The sequence below is a fragment of the Stenella coeruleoalba genome (genome assembly GCF_951394435.1).
Source record: "Stenella coeruleoalba genome assembly, chromosome: X".
NCBI classification, from domain to species: domain Eukaryota; kingdom Metazoa; phylum Chordata; class Mammalia; order Artiodactyla; family Delphinidae; genus Stenella; species Stenella coeruleoalba.
This window is the reverse complement of record NC_137152.1, coordinates 21,336,446-21,353,263: the sequence shown is the minus strand read 5'-3', so window position 1 is coordinate 21,353,263 and position 16,818 is coordinate 21,336,446.

Here is a 16,818-nt window from a genome sequence, read left to right as displayed (position 1 = left end):
GCGTTCAGTAGGTGTTCTGTAGGAGTTGTTCCACATGTAGATGTATTTTTGATGTATTTGTGGGGAGGAAGGTGATCTCCACATCTTACTCCTCTGCCATCTTAAATGCCCCCCTAAAATTCTTAATGTGTACTACGTTCCTAAAAAGTAACTCAATACAAATGAAAAGGATAATAAAGTTTGAAGAATTGGAAGGATTTATGTTCCTGCATTGTAATCAAGGATAAGATGATCATAACAGTTCTATGCACAAGTCATTTTAAGTACCTCTTTTACTTTGCAAAAGTAGTAGAATTCCGGAATTAAACACATTAACTTTGGAGACAGACTGCCGGGGGGAAAATCCCAGATCTGTGTTATCCTAACAGGGAGACTTTGGATCTCACTAATATCAGTTTGCCCATCTGGAAAGAGGATCATAATAGTACTAAATTAATGAGGGTATAAAGGATTAAATGGAACACTATAAGCAAATTCCTTACCATGGTTCCTACCATACTGCCATCATGTGCAGCTGTGATCTAATTCTGAATGAATTCATTCAGATCCAGGCTTCTCCACTTTTGTTATCTTGGGCAAGTACTTCAATCTCTCTAAATCTCAAGTTCTTGTTTGAAATGAAGATAATGATAATATCTACCTTATAGAGTTCTTATGAGGATTAGTAATTGTTTAATATATTATCTTTCTTATTAATATCTTTATTAATATTGTTAATATAGTACCATCTTGCTTAGAAATGTCTTTCCAGACTCAGTGGAAAATGCAGTGCTTTTAAACCAATTTGTAAGTTTTAAAGTGCCATTTAAAACTAGAGAAAATACTGGGACATATACCTCTAGGAATATTTGCTTTTCTTCCAAAATATAGTTGCTGAAGAAATTTCTTCTTCAGGGACTTCCCTGGTGGTGCAGTGGTTAAGAATATACCTGCCAATGCAGGGAACACAGGTTTGAGTCCTGGTCCGGGAGGATCCCACATGCTGCAGAGCAACTAAGGCCGTGTGCCACAACTACTGAGCCTGTGCTCTAGAGCCCGCGAGCCACAACTACAGAGCCCAAGTGCCACAACTACTGAAGTCCACACGCCTAGAGCCCATGCTCCACAACAAAGAGAAGCCACAGCAACGAGAAGACTGCACACCGCAATGAAGAGTAGCCCCTGCTTGCTGCAACTAGAGAAAGCCTGCATGCCTAAACAAAGACCCAATGCAGCCAAAAATAAAACAATAAAATAAAATTTATAAAAAAAATTTCTTCTTCAGTGAACATGAGCATTTTATAGGTCACCTCAGGTCTGTTTCACTGTTTGGATTATGCACAGATATAGGAATTTAAATTTTATTATTAATTACAGACAGACATATTGACATTGAAATGTATACAATTTAATGTTTTAAATATGGTGCAATAGGAATCATTATTACCTTGGCAAAATATCAGAGTTGTGTGTGTGTGTGTGCACACATGTGTGTTTGTTGTGTTGACCTTAAATCTGCTGGTAGTGCATTTAACCAGGATTTTACCAGGCTTGGTTAATGTTCCAGAGCAGTGGCTACTTATTTCATCTTCTTAAACTGGACAGAATGATCACTGCCATTGTCAACTGGGAGAGAAAGTGTTCATATATCACATCCAGAGGATTGGTGCAATACATTGTTTCTTACTATCCAGTAGAAAAATCCAGTTTGTGCAAGCCCCCTCTCTGTCTCCCGCAGATATCTGTCCCTATAGATATTATAAGCCCCATTTTTTAGGAGCATCACTAGGCCCTAGGGTTCTTTAGCATTTTTTGTGGCATGGACCCCTTTTGTCAGCCTGGGTTTCATTTAATATTCATTTATCTCCCTCCTTTCAATGCAGGAATAATTCTTCTTATAATATCTACAGAAGTGGAATTCATTACGTTAGAAGACACATCACTCCGTTTTCTGGGCAGCTTAAATTGTTGAGAAAAGTCTTCTTTACACAGAAGATAGGTTGATGACTATGTTATGAATTATGTTTTTAACTTGGGCAACCACTTTTTCAGTATTGTTTTTAGAAAATTAGGAGTATTTTCCTTATATAATTCATAGGGTGGTTTCAGTAATAAAATGATAAGTGACAAAAATAATACAAATAAAATGATAAAGTATATCTTAAATTTGTGAAACATTTTAAGCTTTAAAAATTTTAGATTACTTCATAAATAATTTTTCCTTCGTTATTGCCCATTTCTTCTTTTTGTTCTACTTACTATTACCAAATGTTTTATATCATTTGATACACATAAAAGCCCTCTTAGATAGGCAGGGCAGGAATGATTTCCCCTGTGTATAAACAAGGAAATTGAGCCACTGGATGCTGAGTAACTTATCAGGGCTCCCATAACCGTTACTACCATAACAAAGAGCTGTCTCCTGACTCCTGGACCATTATTCTTCTTAACACACCAACCTGTCGTTTGGTGTGACTTCAAACCTTATAGCCTGCCAAGTCAGTTCCATGAGTCAATTAGGATATGTATTTCAGTGTTGAGAACAGTCAGTTCTCTAGCTAGAAATTGACTTGGCTGTGGTTATCTTGAGTTTCACTTCCCCAGGAGACTGCTGTGGACTTCTTGGTAGTTCTTTAAGATGCCCAGAGCACCAGGAAACAGAATAATAGTTCTCAGATGTGTTAAAATTTTAAAGACAACAATTAAGAACCTAGACAAGGCTGGAATTTACAGAAATATATAGCTTTAAAACTGCACAATTCCTTAATTAGTCTCCATAGGATCATTTGAAATTCTTTTGTTTATTTCTATTTGCTTTAGCAAATTTCTATTTGCTTTAGCAGCTGCTAAAATATATTTCAACAATTTATTCTTCCTGGTTGAAGGTATATGATAATATCTTTTATCTGCCATCTGTTGCCTAGCATTGAAACAGGTTTTGCTCATCTCCCTCTAGATCTACCTACCAATGTAGAAATTTTAAAGTAAACACTATGTTAAAAATGTTTAATGGAAATTTCAAGAAAGAATTTTTTTTTTTGGACCTACCAAAACTCCCACTGAGTTGTCGTGAGATCCTTACTTTATTCAGTAATTCATGAACTTCTGTAAAATGCCTGGTTACTGATATTGATATAAAACCCGAGAATTTCAGTTTTATAAGAGACTTGATGATTGTAACAGCCATATTTTACACCATTCATGAATACCATTGAAAGTATTAACCAAGAATTGGCAAACAGTTTGTCAATTTTCAGTGATTGAAAACTAAAATCTAGACTTCTAGTAATGTTCAAGAATTTAAAATCTTCTAGTCCCAATTCCTCATCACATATCTGAGGAAAATAAAGGTCAGAAAAGGAAAAAGATGGATAATGATCGTAATTCAGGTTTCAGTTATTAATTCACCCTACTTTGTTGTTTTCAGTTACGCTATTAATAGTAGCCTCTTATTAATCCTAAAGAACATTTTTAGTTCTAAAATCTACTTTTTATGATATCAGTATAACTGCTATGGCCTTCTTTTGATTAGTGTTAGTGTGGTATATTTTTTCTCAGTCTTTTAGGTATAACCTATTTTTGTCTTCATATTCAAAATGAGTTTCTTGGTTTGGCCTGTGGTTTGGTCTTCCTTTTTATATTATTCCATCTGACAATTTCTACCTTTTATTGGGGTATTTAGACCACTTAAATTTAATGTGTTTATTGATGTGGTTGGGTGTAAGTCTACTATCTGGCTATTTGTGTTCTAATAAATACATCAATTACATCTTTCCTTTTTTGCACTCCTTTTCTGCCATTTTTTTTTGGCATGGATATTTTTAAAAAATTTATTGAAGTATAGTTGATTTACAATGTTGTGTTAATTTCTGCTGTACAGCAAATTGACTCAGTTATACACATATAGACAGAATCCAACAGCACATTAAAAGAAACATACACCATGATCAAGCGGGGTCCCAGGAATGGAAGGATTCATCAATATATGCAAATCAATCAATGTGATACACCATGTTAACAAATTTAAGGATAAAAACCATATGATCATCTCAACAGATGCACAAAATGATTTCAACAAAATTCAACACCCATTTATGATAAAAACTCCAGAAAGTAGGCATAGAGGGAATGTATCTCAACATAATAAAGGCCATATATGACAAACCCACAGCCAAAATCATTCTCAATGGTTAAAAACTGAAACCGTTTCCTCTACGCTCAGGAAAAAGACAAGGTTGCCTACTCTCACCAGTATTATTCAACACAGTTTTGGAAGTTTTAGCCCCAGCAGTCAGAGAAGAAAAAGCAATAAAAGGAATCCCAATCAGAAAAGAAGAAGTAAAGCTGTCACTGTTTGCAGACGACGTGATAGTATACATAGAGAATCCTAAAGATGCTACCAGAAAACTACTAGAGCTAGTCAATGAATTTGGTAAAGTACTAGGTTACAAAATTAATGCACAGAAATCTCTTGCATTCTTATACAGTAATGATGAAAAATCTGAAAGAGAAATTAAGGAAACACTCCCATTTACCATTGGAAAAAAGAATAAAATACCTAGGATTAAACCTACCTAGGGAGACAAAAGACCTGTATGCAGAAAACTATAAGACACTGATGAAAGAAATTAAAGATGATACAAACAGATGGAGAGATATACCATGTTCTTGGAATGGAAGAATCAACATTGTGAAAATGGCTATACTACCCAAAGAAATCTACAGATTCAATGCAATCCCTATCAAACTACCACTGGCACTTTTCACAGGACTAGAACAAAAAATTTCACAATTTTTATGGAAACACAAAAGACCCCGAATAGTCAAAGCAATCTTGAGAACGAAAAACGGAGCAGGAGGAATCAGGCTCCCTGGCTTCAGACTATACTAGAAAGCTACAGTAATCAAGACAGTATGGTATGGGCACAAAAACAGAAATATAGATCAATGGAACAGTATAGAAAGCCCAGAGATAAACCCACGCACATATGGTCACCTTATCTTTGATAAAGGAGTCAAGAATATACAGTGGAGAAAACACAGCCTCTTCAATAAATGGTGCTAGGAAAACTGGACAGCTACATGTAAAAGAATGAAATTAGAACACTCCCTAACACTGTATACAAAAATAAACTCAAAATGGATTGAAGACGTAAATGTAAGGCCAGACACTATAAAACTCTTAGAGGAAAACACAGGCAGAACACTCTATGACATACATCACAGCAAGATCCTTTTTGACCCACCTCCTAGAGAAATGGATATAAAAACAAAAATAAACAAATGGGACCTAATGAAACTTAAAAGCTTTTGCACAGCAAAGGAAGCCATAAACAAGATGAAAAGACAACCCTCAGAATGGGAGAAAATATTTGCAAATGAAGCAACAAAGGATTAATCTCCAAATATACAAACAGCTCATGGAGCTCAATATCAAAAAAACAACTAACCCAATCCAAAAATGGGCCGAAGACTTAAATAGACATTTCTCCAAAGAAGATATATAGATTGCTAACAAACACATGAAAGGATGCTGAACATCACTAATCATTAGAGAAATGTAAATCAAAACTACAATGATGTATCACCTCACACCAGTCAGAATGGCCATCATCAAAAAATCTAGAAACAATAAATGCTGGAGAGGGTGTGGAGAAAAGGGGACCCTCTTGCACTGTTGGTGGGAATGTAAATTGATACAGCCACTATGGAGAACACTATGCAGGTTTCATATGCCGTGAGAAAACCATAATTCAAAGAGAGTCATGTACCGCAATGTTCACTGCAGCACTATTTACAATAGCCCGGACATGGAAGCAATCTAAGTGTCCATCGACAGATGAATGGAGAAAGAAGATGTGGCACATATATACAATGGAATATTAGCCATAAAGAGAAACGAAATTTAGTTTTTAGTAGTGCGGTGGATTGACCTAGAGTCTGTCATACAGTGTGAAGTAAGTCAGAAAAAGAAATACCGTATGCTAACACATATATATGGAATCTAAAAAAAAAAGGTTCTGAAGAACGTAGGGGCAGGACAGGAATAAAGACGCAGAGGTAGATAATGGACTTGAGGACACAGGGAGGGAGAAGGGTAAGCTGGGATGAAGTGAGAGAGTAGCATTGACATATATACACTACCAAATGTAAAATAGATAGCTAGTGGGTAGCAGCTGCATCGCACAGGGAGATCAACTTGGTGCTTTGTGACCACCTAGAGGGGTGAGATAGGAGGATGGGAGGGAGGCGCAAGAGGGACGGGATATGGGGATATATGTATACATATAGCTGATTTGCTTTGTTATACAGCAGAAACTAACACAACATTGTAAATCAGTTACACTCCCATAAAGATGTTAAAAAAAACAATAATAATATGTGAGAACTTTCCAAACCCAAGGAAGGAATGGGATATATGAGTCCATGAAGCTAACAGAACACCAAATTATATCAACACAGAAAAGACCTTCTCCAATGCATATATTAAAATAGTGAAAATTCAGTGATAGAGAAAGGATTTTAAAGGCAGTCAGGGAGAAAAAAAGAAAAAGAAGACTGGTTAGCAGCTGAAGCCTTATCTGCACTTAAGATGTTGACTGGCTTTAGGCCAATGGTATGAATTATAATAAATAGTGCTCTATTCTGCTTATAAATGATCTTAAAACTTAGTAGCAGTGGGTCTTTTTCAAATTATGTCTGACCTGGTGTGGGTGATAAATGCTGATTTTAGAATTTTTTTGAGGGAAAAGCTCTATGTTTCTGTTGAGAGGTTTCTGGGAAAACACCTCGTTTTATGAAGTTTTCCCTTTTTTGGGTCAGATAGATGTGATTTACTTTTATTTTGTAAATATAATATTTCAAAGATTATATGAAAGTCTTGAAATACCCCAAATTCTCATTATTCTGTCATATATTTCAAAATGTTGCAATTTGTATTGGTACAGTTTCTTCCAGTTGACAATTATCAGTGATTCAGTTTATAAGTACTATTGCTCAGTGAAATCGTATTAGTAGTTATGCCCTGAGTGTGGATCCTGTCTCATTTTAAACTGAAGTTATTCTAAAAACCCAGTCTTTTTTGTTCCAGTAAATTGAAATATGCTTGTGAAGTATCAAGCAAGATATTGTACAGAATTCAAACTTGGCAACTTTTATTATACAAATTCCATGGTCCAATAAGCAATGAAAGTATTTCTAGAAAATTTCTTTTTGCTTCTAGTAGACTTTCTTGGTGCCGTACCAAGATCCTCTTTACCTGGCTATTGTTCCTATCCTTCAGCTGCTGAGTTTTGGCTGCTAATATGCATAGCTGGCCCCCCTCCAGAGAATTGGAGTCATCTTGCCTGGGAGATAACCCCTGCCACACACACACACACACACACACACACACACCCTTTATGCCCTCCTGGCCGATGACTAACTGGTATGGGCATACAAAAGGCAGTACCTACTTTGTGGTGCAATTCACGCTCTGGAACTCCCTGTGGGGTCTGGTTCAATCTAGACTCCAGGTTAGACCACTTTCTTGCTTGACTTTTTTCACCTGCTGTATCAGCTTCCTTCACTTTCTTTCTCCAGAGCGTACTCGCTCAATAAATCACTTGTTCAAGAATCCCCATTATCAGGCTCCGTATTTAGGAAAACCAACTCAACACCCCTGGAAGTAGATATTACATTATTTTTGATTTAAATTTGGCTTTAATCTTCCAATATTTTATTGCAAAGATGAAGATACTGAATTACTATGTTGTTCCTACCTACCTAGAATAAAGATAGCAGTAAATTAGAATTGATACATCACAATGTTTGGTGAAGGATTTTGAATCATTTGAGCCAACCATCATCAATTTACAAAATGGTCCAGAATGGTGAGTTTGAAGACCACCTCTTTGATCTGGATTCAGGAATGGGAGGGAGAATGAAGGAGGTAGAGAAACCAATTGCTTTCACCGTGATGTGGGGCAAAAATGGTTGTATATGCAAAGCACTAAAAGTGTTGCCTGGTATTCTACCAGCCACCAGCTGAAAAACACAATTTGGGATTCCCTAGAGTTTCCTGGTAGACAGAATGAAATTGACCTGAATGTCCTCTTGATGATTTTTCATTAAAAAATAAGTCATGGATGAGAAAGCAGGCAGTTTACTGCAATGATCCATATTCCCCTGTTTAAATATAATCTCCACATTGCTATGTCATTCTAGTGACCCCCTTCTGCTACTGATTATGTAATAAGTTTCTCAAAAGTGGAGAAGTGGAAATTAATTTTCAATTTGTAATGCTGGTGAAAAATCCATCCACCCCTCTTCACCCCAACCTCTCAAATGGATTTGGTGGATTTTACTTTTATAGAGCCATTTAAGATGTCCAGCGTTATTCTGTCAATATAAGGAAACACTCCTACCAGAAATAGCAGGATGACCCTACTCAGACTTTGAGCCTCCTGTTCCAGTAGTTTTTGTCATAAACATACACTGTGTTTGCAGCTTACCTTCTTCAGATGTTACTCATCAACCGCCTCTCTCTGCTCTTGGCACTTTTGTTCTGTTCAGCTTTGGACTTACATACTCCTGACAAGGCATTTCCTCACCTGCTTTCCTGATGATTATTTCTTGGTATAATCTTGTGACTAGTCTTTTTTTTTTTTTTTTTTAACCATGTTGGCTAATAGTTCTGCCTGGGCATAACCTTGAACCACGGACTCTTCCTCCTTCTGCAGACAAAAGATCCCATTAACTGAAAAAAAGAGTTAAGTGAAAAATTACATAAATGAAATCACCTAAATTCTGCACGGTATATCCTGAATTATCCATTAGTGAATACTCTGATTTTTTTCAGTATTGATAATTTGTCCTTAGAGGTTTTTGTTTTTCCTGTTTGCTTGTAAGGGATAATACAAATTCCTCTTCTGGGAAAACCCCTAATTTTATTAGACAAGGAATCTCAGGTCCAGAAATGCTAGTATTTCACATTCACACTCGTCATTTGTAACTATGATTCATCAGTTTTATAGTATTTATATAGTATTATATGGTATAGTAGTAGTATATTGTGATTTATATATTATTTCATTTATTTTACTGTTGATGTACCTTTGAGTTGTTTCCAGGTTTTGCTCTAAAAACAATGCTGTAAGAACTGTTTATATAAATACATAAATAGTTGATTATTTAAGCAAGAGTTTCTCTAGGTTATTTTCCTGAGAGTAGAACACCTGGAACGTAGAATATGTGCATTTCCAATTGCACTTGATAAAGCCAATTTGTTTTCCAAAGTGGTTGTACTAAGTCACATTCTCACCACAGTATATAATGGTTCTCGTTAGTTCACATCCCTGTACATCCTTGATATTTAAAATTTTTCCCCCAATATGTTGGGAATGAAATGGCATCTCATTGTGGCTTTAATTTTTATTTTCTTGATTCGTAATGAGATTGATTATCTGGTTATTTATATGTTTATCCATTACTTGGGTTTCTTCTGTAAAGTCCCTATTCAAGTACATCGCCCATTTCTTCTATACAATTGTCTTTTTCTTATTGACATAATGACAAAAGAGGTAAAACATGAAAGAACGTGTTGAGCATATTTATATAAAGATGAAAGCCAGGCAAATTAATTTATAATGTCTATGTATGCCTACATATATGTTAAAACTAGTAGTAAAAATAAGGGAATTATTATTCCTCAAACCAGGATAACGTTGACATCTAGGGGGAAGGAAATGGTTATGATTAAGGAAGAACATGTAGGAGATTGCTGAGGTGCTGACAGTATTCTAGTTTTTGTCTAGTTGGTTATATGGTTCTTCACTCCATTAATATTTGTTTAACTATGAATATGAATATAGGTGTATGCTCTACTCTGAATATAAACTTGAAAATTGAAAAAGTTACACTTTTCATCTGCTTGCAACCATTTATCGATTAGAAATACAATTGATTTTTATATATTGATTTTTTTTAAAAGGTCATTGGCTCTTTTTAAAAAATTTATTTTATTTATTTTTGGCTCCGTTGGGTCTTCATTGCTGCACGCAGGCTTTCTGTGGTTGCGGTGCGCAGGCTTCTCATTGTGGTGGCTTCTCTCGTTGCGGAGGACCAGCTCTAGGCGCCAGGCTTCAGCAGTTGTGGCACGTGCGCTCAGTACTTGTGGCTCGCAGACTCTAGAGTGCAGGCTCAGTAGTTGTGGCACACGGGCTTAGTTACTCCGTGGCATGTGGGATCTTCCTGGACCAGGGATCGAACCTGTGTCCCTTGCATTGGCAGACAGATTCTTAACCACTGCGCCACCAGGGAAGCCCTATATATTGAATTTTTTATCAAGCAACTTTTAAAAAAACTTTCGTATGTGTAGTAAATAAATCTGTAGATGGTGAATTTTTAAAACAAAATGATATTATCTGAGAAAAATGACAGTCTTGTTTCTCCCTTTCCAATCACTTGATTTATCTTTCTTTTATTATTCTGGCTTTTAACTTCAGTATAATGTTAAATAGAAGTCACATCATGCCCCTGAGCTTAAAGGGAACATTCTTCATGTTTTACCATTAATTGTGATTTTTTAGTAGGATTTGTGTAGCTATCTTTTATCAAATTAAGGAAGCTCCCTTATATTACTTTTTGAAATGTTTTTATATTAAAAATTGATGTGAAATTTTATCAGATGTTTTCCTCACTTATTGCGCTCTTAATATCCAATATTATATTTGTTAATTCTTCAAGTTCAAGATGGATATTTTAAAGATCTGTTTGCTCCTTTTTTATTTCCTTATTTTTCTCATATTAGTCACATCTTTTATTTTTTAAATCTATCATTATACTTATTTTTATGTTCTCTAATAATTCAAATATATGGAATATCTGCAGGTCCAACTCCACTGTCTGATGCTTTTGCTGATCTTCACATATGACACCTTATTTTATTTTGTGTTTTGTAATTTCTGAATTGGGTTCAGAATTCTGGAAGCTTTACCTCTGGGGATTCTTTGAAGCCTGTGTTTTAGGTGAGTTTATCCAGAGAGTATTTTCTTCTGCAGGCTACCAGGAGGTTTTACCAGCTCTGGACTCTTTAAATACTTGGATAGAAAAAATTTCAGACTACTTGCATAGTGAGAATTCAGGTTGTAAATGTACATAAGGGCTGGGTTTTGGCTACAAATTTTCAAGGAATATTTGTTTTTCTTCCCCTGCATTCAGTGCCAAAGTTCAATTAGACATTATTCCTTGCATTATTCTAGAGGCAGGGAGGGAAAGCAGAGGGAGGCAGACTTGCTTTGAGTATCTTCTTATTTTGAAGGTATAGTTCCTTGGGACCCCAGGTCTCAATGTTGGGGTGTTTCCTATTAGATATCCCAACTTGGCTGATTCCTGCCTATTCTCCTCTGGGTCTTGAAAGGGTCTGAAAACCAAAGTGCAAGTTCACCTTTTTGTCAAGTGTTATCAAGTTGAAAGCTATCCGTCGACTTATTTTACTTCTGGGTTCCAACTTACATTTATTTTACTGGCCTTTCAGTGTTTCCTTACCATTTTTTCAACTCTTAGATGCAGTTTAAAATATTTTAAAATATTTTATCCGGCATTTTCGTTGTTTTTTTTTTTTTTTCCATTGAAAGGGTTGTTTGGGTTACTTAGACTGCTTGGATGCCACAAGCAATAACTTAAATGTAACGATTTCTGACCTCACTTTCAACTTTGTGGTTGATGCTGTGTTCACTGTATTAAAGATTTGTGGTTGGTAAGTGCTATATTTCTAAAAAGAAATAACTTGAGAGAGCAGGCAATATAATTGTCCACTCATGAGAGGTTTTGGGGCCACATGTTGCCGTAGCTTATGCATCAGTGACAGACTATTTTTTAAAACAGTTTTAGATTTACAGAAAAAAAAATGAGCAGAAAGTATAGAGAGTTCTTACGTACTTCTCTCCTGCCTTAGTTTCCCCTATTACTAACATCTTGCTTTGATGTGGTATATTTGTTAAAATTGACGAACCAACATTGATGATGTTACTAATAGCTAAAATCCATGGTTTTCATTAGGGTTAACTCTTTGTGTTGTATAGTTCCATGGATTTTGACAAATGCATAATCAGTTACCCACCGTTATAATATCATAATGATTAGTTTTACTGCCCTAAAAATCCCCTGCGCTCCACCTATTCATCCTTCCTTCTCTCCCACTGAACCTCTGGCAAACAGTGATAATTTTATTGTCTCTATAGTTCTGCTTTTTCCAGACTGTCTGTAGTTGGGAATCACACAGTAGGTAGCCTTGCAGGCTGGCTTCTATCACTTAAAAATATGCCTTTCAAGTTTCTCCATGTCTCTAAATGGCTTGATAAATCATTTCTTTTTACTGATGAGTAGTATTTCATTGCATGGATATACATGCCTGATAATTTTAATCAAATGCTAGATATAATGTGTAACAAATCCTAGAAGTCCTAAATGATGTTATCTTCCTAATGAGATGATTTAATTTCCTTCTGGCAAGAAGGTAGATATGGGCATATTACCATGATCTAATGGATCTGAGATTATTTGAGGCTGTATTTCATACTTTGAGAGTTACTCTTCTTTGCTGTTACTTCTAGAATGTAGAGATCTCATCTAAGAGCCTGGGATATTTACCCAGGCTTTACTTCCATTTTAGCAAGATGAATTCCAGTTTATATCTTTACCACATAGAGTAGATAAATATCCCATGAACCTAATTAAGAAAAAAAATATGCATGAAAGGAAACATATCAGGTGTACTGGAGAGATAAAAATAATTATATAAGAATGTTGCATGAAACTGAAAAATTTGACAGTCAAAACAAGGTGGCTTATTTTTTAGCAGAACATAAATTATCAAAATCTCTTAAGCCAGTTGTCATGGAAGACATTGAAAAATTTATTAGAAATATATTATTTGAGAAAACACTGGGCATCAGATCTGTTAACAACTCACTTTGGCAAAATAGATTATCTAGATGTCATTTAAAAATTACAGACCATAGTATAGTTGGAAATCCCCTGGCTATATGAAGGGTAATTTTTATACAGAAAGCTAATAAAATAGTACCAAAACGTCATAATAAATGAGCTTCATTTACACATTTGAATGCAAGCATTATATTAAAATATTTAGAAGACAGTGGAAAGCTGTTTCAGTAATTCTGCAGGAAAATACCTTAAAACTAAAACTTGATCCCCAGGAAAAAATACAATGTAAACATAAAAATTTAAAAGTTTTCAACATGGGAGGAGACATCAAGTTGGCCATTGATAACTTTTCATAGAAAATATATTACTACAATGACTAAAAATAAAATTAATGGAATTTATCATGTAAAGAAAGTGTGTGGGGGCTTCCCTGGTGGCGCAGTGGTTGGGAGTCCGCCTGCCGATGCAGGGGACACGGGTTCGTGCCCCGGTCCGGGAAGATCCCACATGCCGCGGAGCGGCTGGGCCCGTGAGCCATGGCCGCTGAGCCTGCGCATCCGGAGCCTGTGCTCCGCAACGGGAGAGGCCACAACAGTGAGAGGCCACAATAGTGAGAGGCCCGCGTACCACAAAAAAAAAAAAAAAAAAAAAAAAGTGTGGTGAATCATTATATGACTCACTAAAAGGCAATATAAACAGCCACCTTTTAACATGGAGGTAATTATTTTGTAATTTTGGGTTTTCTAAGAGTGAAGAAGATGTTTGCTTCTGCCTTCTGATAAAAGCTGATGATATTAATTTAGCAATTCAGAAGATCATGCTCTTGGTTGCATTCCAGTTAATCTGTCTTGTGGGCACTGATTCAGCAGTTGAAGTAACTGTGGCATTTAAGTTCATAATAATTTGACCTTCAATACTAGGTGTCTCCAATGAAGTGTTTCCATTTATGGAATTCATTTTTTCTCCTGAATTGGTGAAAGCTAGATCTATTTTAAAGCTTGTAACCTCCATATCCATCATATTATTCAGAGATGTAAGTGTGTGATGGATCAGAATGTTAAAGAGTACTGTTTTATAATTTAAAGTTGGTTGATGTGATAGGCTGAATAATGGCTCCTAAAGATACCAAGTCTTAATCTCTGGAACCTGTAAATATGAAAAAGGCGTTTTTGCGTATGTGATTAAGTTATGGATGTTGAGATGGGGAGATTATCCTGGTTTATCCAGGTGGAAACTAAATGTAATCAAATGTATCCTTAGAAAGAAAGCAAAGGGAGATTTGATACAGACAGAAGAGAAGGTAGCATTCTGACTATGGAGGCAGACATTGGAGTGATGTAGCTGCAAGCCCAGAAATGCCCAATGAGTTCTAGCAGCCACGAGAAGATGGAAGAGGTAAGGAATGGATTCTCCCCAGAGACTCCAGAGAGAGTGTGATCCCATCAACACCTTGATTTCTTCCTAGTGATAGTGATACTAATAAAAAAACATTAAAAGATATCTGAGCCTTTTTATTCACACAGAATATTTTCAGACTATTTATGAAGTTATTTCTCATTTAGGCACAAGGTTTTACCCCTTGAAGTTGTTTCCCACTTTGTCTCTTAAATTTTTTTTAAAATTGTTGAGGTATAATTGACATATAACTTTATATTAGTTTCAGGTGTTCAGGATAATTTGATATTTGTATATATTGTGAAATGATCACCACAATGTCTAGTTAACACCCATCAGCTGACACAGTTACAAAAATTATTTTCTTCTGATGAGAACTCTCTTAGCAACTTTCAAATATGCAATACAGTATTATTAACTGAAGTTACCATGCCGTACATCTCCATGACTTATTTTATAACTAGAAGTCTGTACCTTTTGATTCCCTTCACGCATTCACTCACCTCCCTCACCTCTAGCAACCACCAATCTTCTGATCTTCTGTATCTATGAACTTGTTTTCTTTTTCTTTTTTAGATTCCACATATAAGTGAGATCATACGGTATTTGTTTCTCTGACTTATTTCACTTAGCATAATGCCCTCTAGGTCCATCCATGTTGTCAGAAATGGCAAGATTTCATTATTTTTTATGGCTAGATAATATTCCATTGTGTATATACATGGATATACACAATGGATACATCTTTATCCATTCATACGTCAGTGGACACTTAGGTTGTTTCCATATCTTGGCTATTGTAAATAATGCTGCTATGAACATGGGGGTGCAGATATATTTTCAAGTTAGTGTTTTCATTTTCTTCAAATACCAAGAAGTGGAATTGCTGGATCATATGGTAGTTCTATTTTTAGTTTTTTGAGGACCCTCCATATTGTTTCCATAGTGGCCGCACCAATTTACATTCCCACCAACAGTGAACAAGGGTTCTCTTTTCCCCACACCCTCTCCAGCATTTGTTATTTGTAGACTTTTTAATGATGCCCATTCTGACTGGTGTGAGGTGACAACTCATTGTAGTTTTGATTTGCATTTCTCTAATAATTAGTGATGTAGAGCATCTTTTCATGTGCCTGTTGGCCATCTGTATGTCTTCTTTGGAGAAATGTCTATTTAGGTTTTATGCCCATTTTTTGATTGGGTTGTTTGTTTTTCTGTTATTGAGTTGTATGAGCTGTTTGTATATTTTGGAAATTAAGCCCTTGTTGGTTGCACTGTTTGCAAATATTTGCTCCCATTCTGTAGGCTGTCTTTTAGTTCTGTTTATGGTTTCCTTTGCTGTGAAAAAGCTTGTAAGTTTGATTAGGTCCCTTTTGTTTATTTTTGCTTTTATTAGGACTCAGAAGCTATTGTATTCACAGTTATGATTTACTATAGCAAAAGTAATACAGATGATAGTCAGCAAAGGGAAGAGGCTCATGATGTGAAGTCCAGCAGAAAGCAGGTGCAAGCTGCCAAGTCTCTCCACATTTCACCCCCCACCCCCGTTGGAGTTGCACGTGATGTGCTTAATTCTCCCAACTTGTAACAACACATACAAAGTTGCACCAATCAGGGAAGCTCACCTGAAGCCTTGGTGTTCACGGTTTTTATCCAGGGTCACTGACGTAGGCACGTAGTACCTGCACATCTGACTTCAGCTACTCAGACTCCACACTCGCAGAGCAGAAACAGGTGTTTACTGTAAATCACACTGTTAGCATTAACTATAGGGTCAAAATGTACAGGTAGAACATTCAATTCCCAGAGCTCAGATCCCAGGAGCTGGCCATGGGCCAGTCCTGGAAACAGGCCTTTCTTCTGAATGTGCAGAGTTTGAACAATTCAGACCTACTGAGTTAGTTCTTTCCTACACAGGAACACAACCTGTGACCACTGCTTTTGGAAACAACTTCATGAAGAACAATCCCCTAAATATTTAGCTCTTTCTTCTTCTGAGTTCTGTTTTCATCTTTCTCTAAACATCAAAAAGCAAGAACAAAAAAGAAGAAGGGCATTATCATTCAGCTCTGTGAAACCCTATCACTATCATTTTTCTATAAACAGGGATGTGTAATTAATCTTCTTTTAAACAAGAGAAATTATCTCCTCTTCCTCAGAAGGGTAACTGTTTGTCACCTAAGTTGTACAATCACTAATGTAATTATGTTTGTCCTTTTAGCAATCATTCTGTTATGGTATGACATATTAAATTGTTTCTGTTATTATCCATACAGTTTAAATACTAGAAACAATTTTGTGAAAAAATAGTTCTCTTTTAAGCCAGGGCTTGAAACAACTCTGCATAAAACTCACTGACTTCAACTGCATTTTAAAATCAGCTTTTTTTAATGTTTGTGTATATGTGTCATTTCTTTGATTACAGAATTCAAACATCACGAAAGAGTAAAAATTTTGAAAAGTATAAATAGTGCCTTTGCCTCTCATCCGACTCTTGAGACTTAACACTTGTATCAA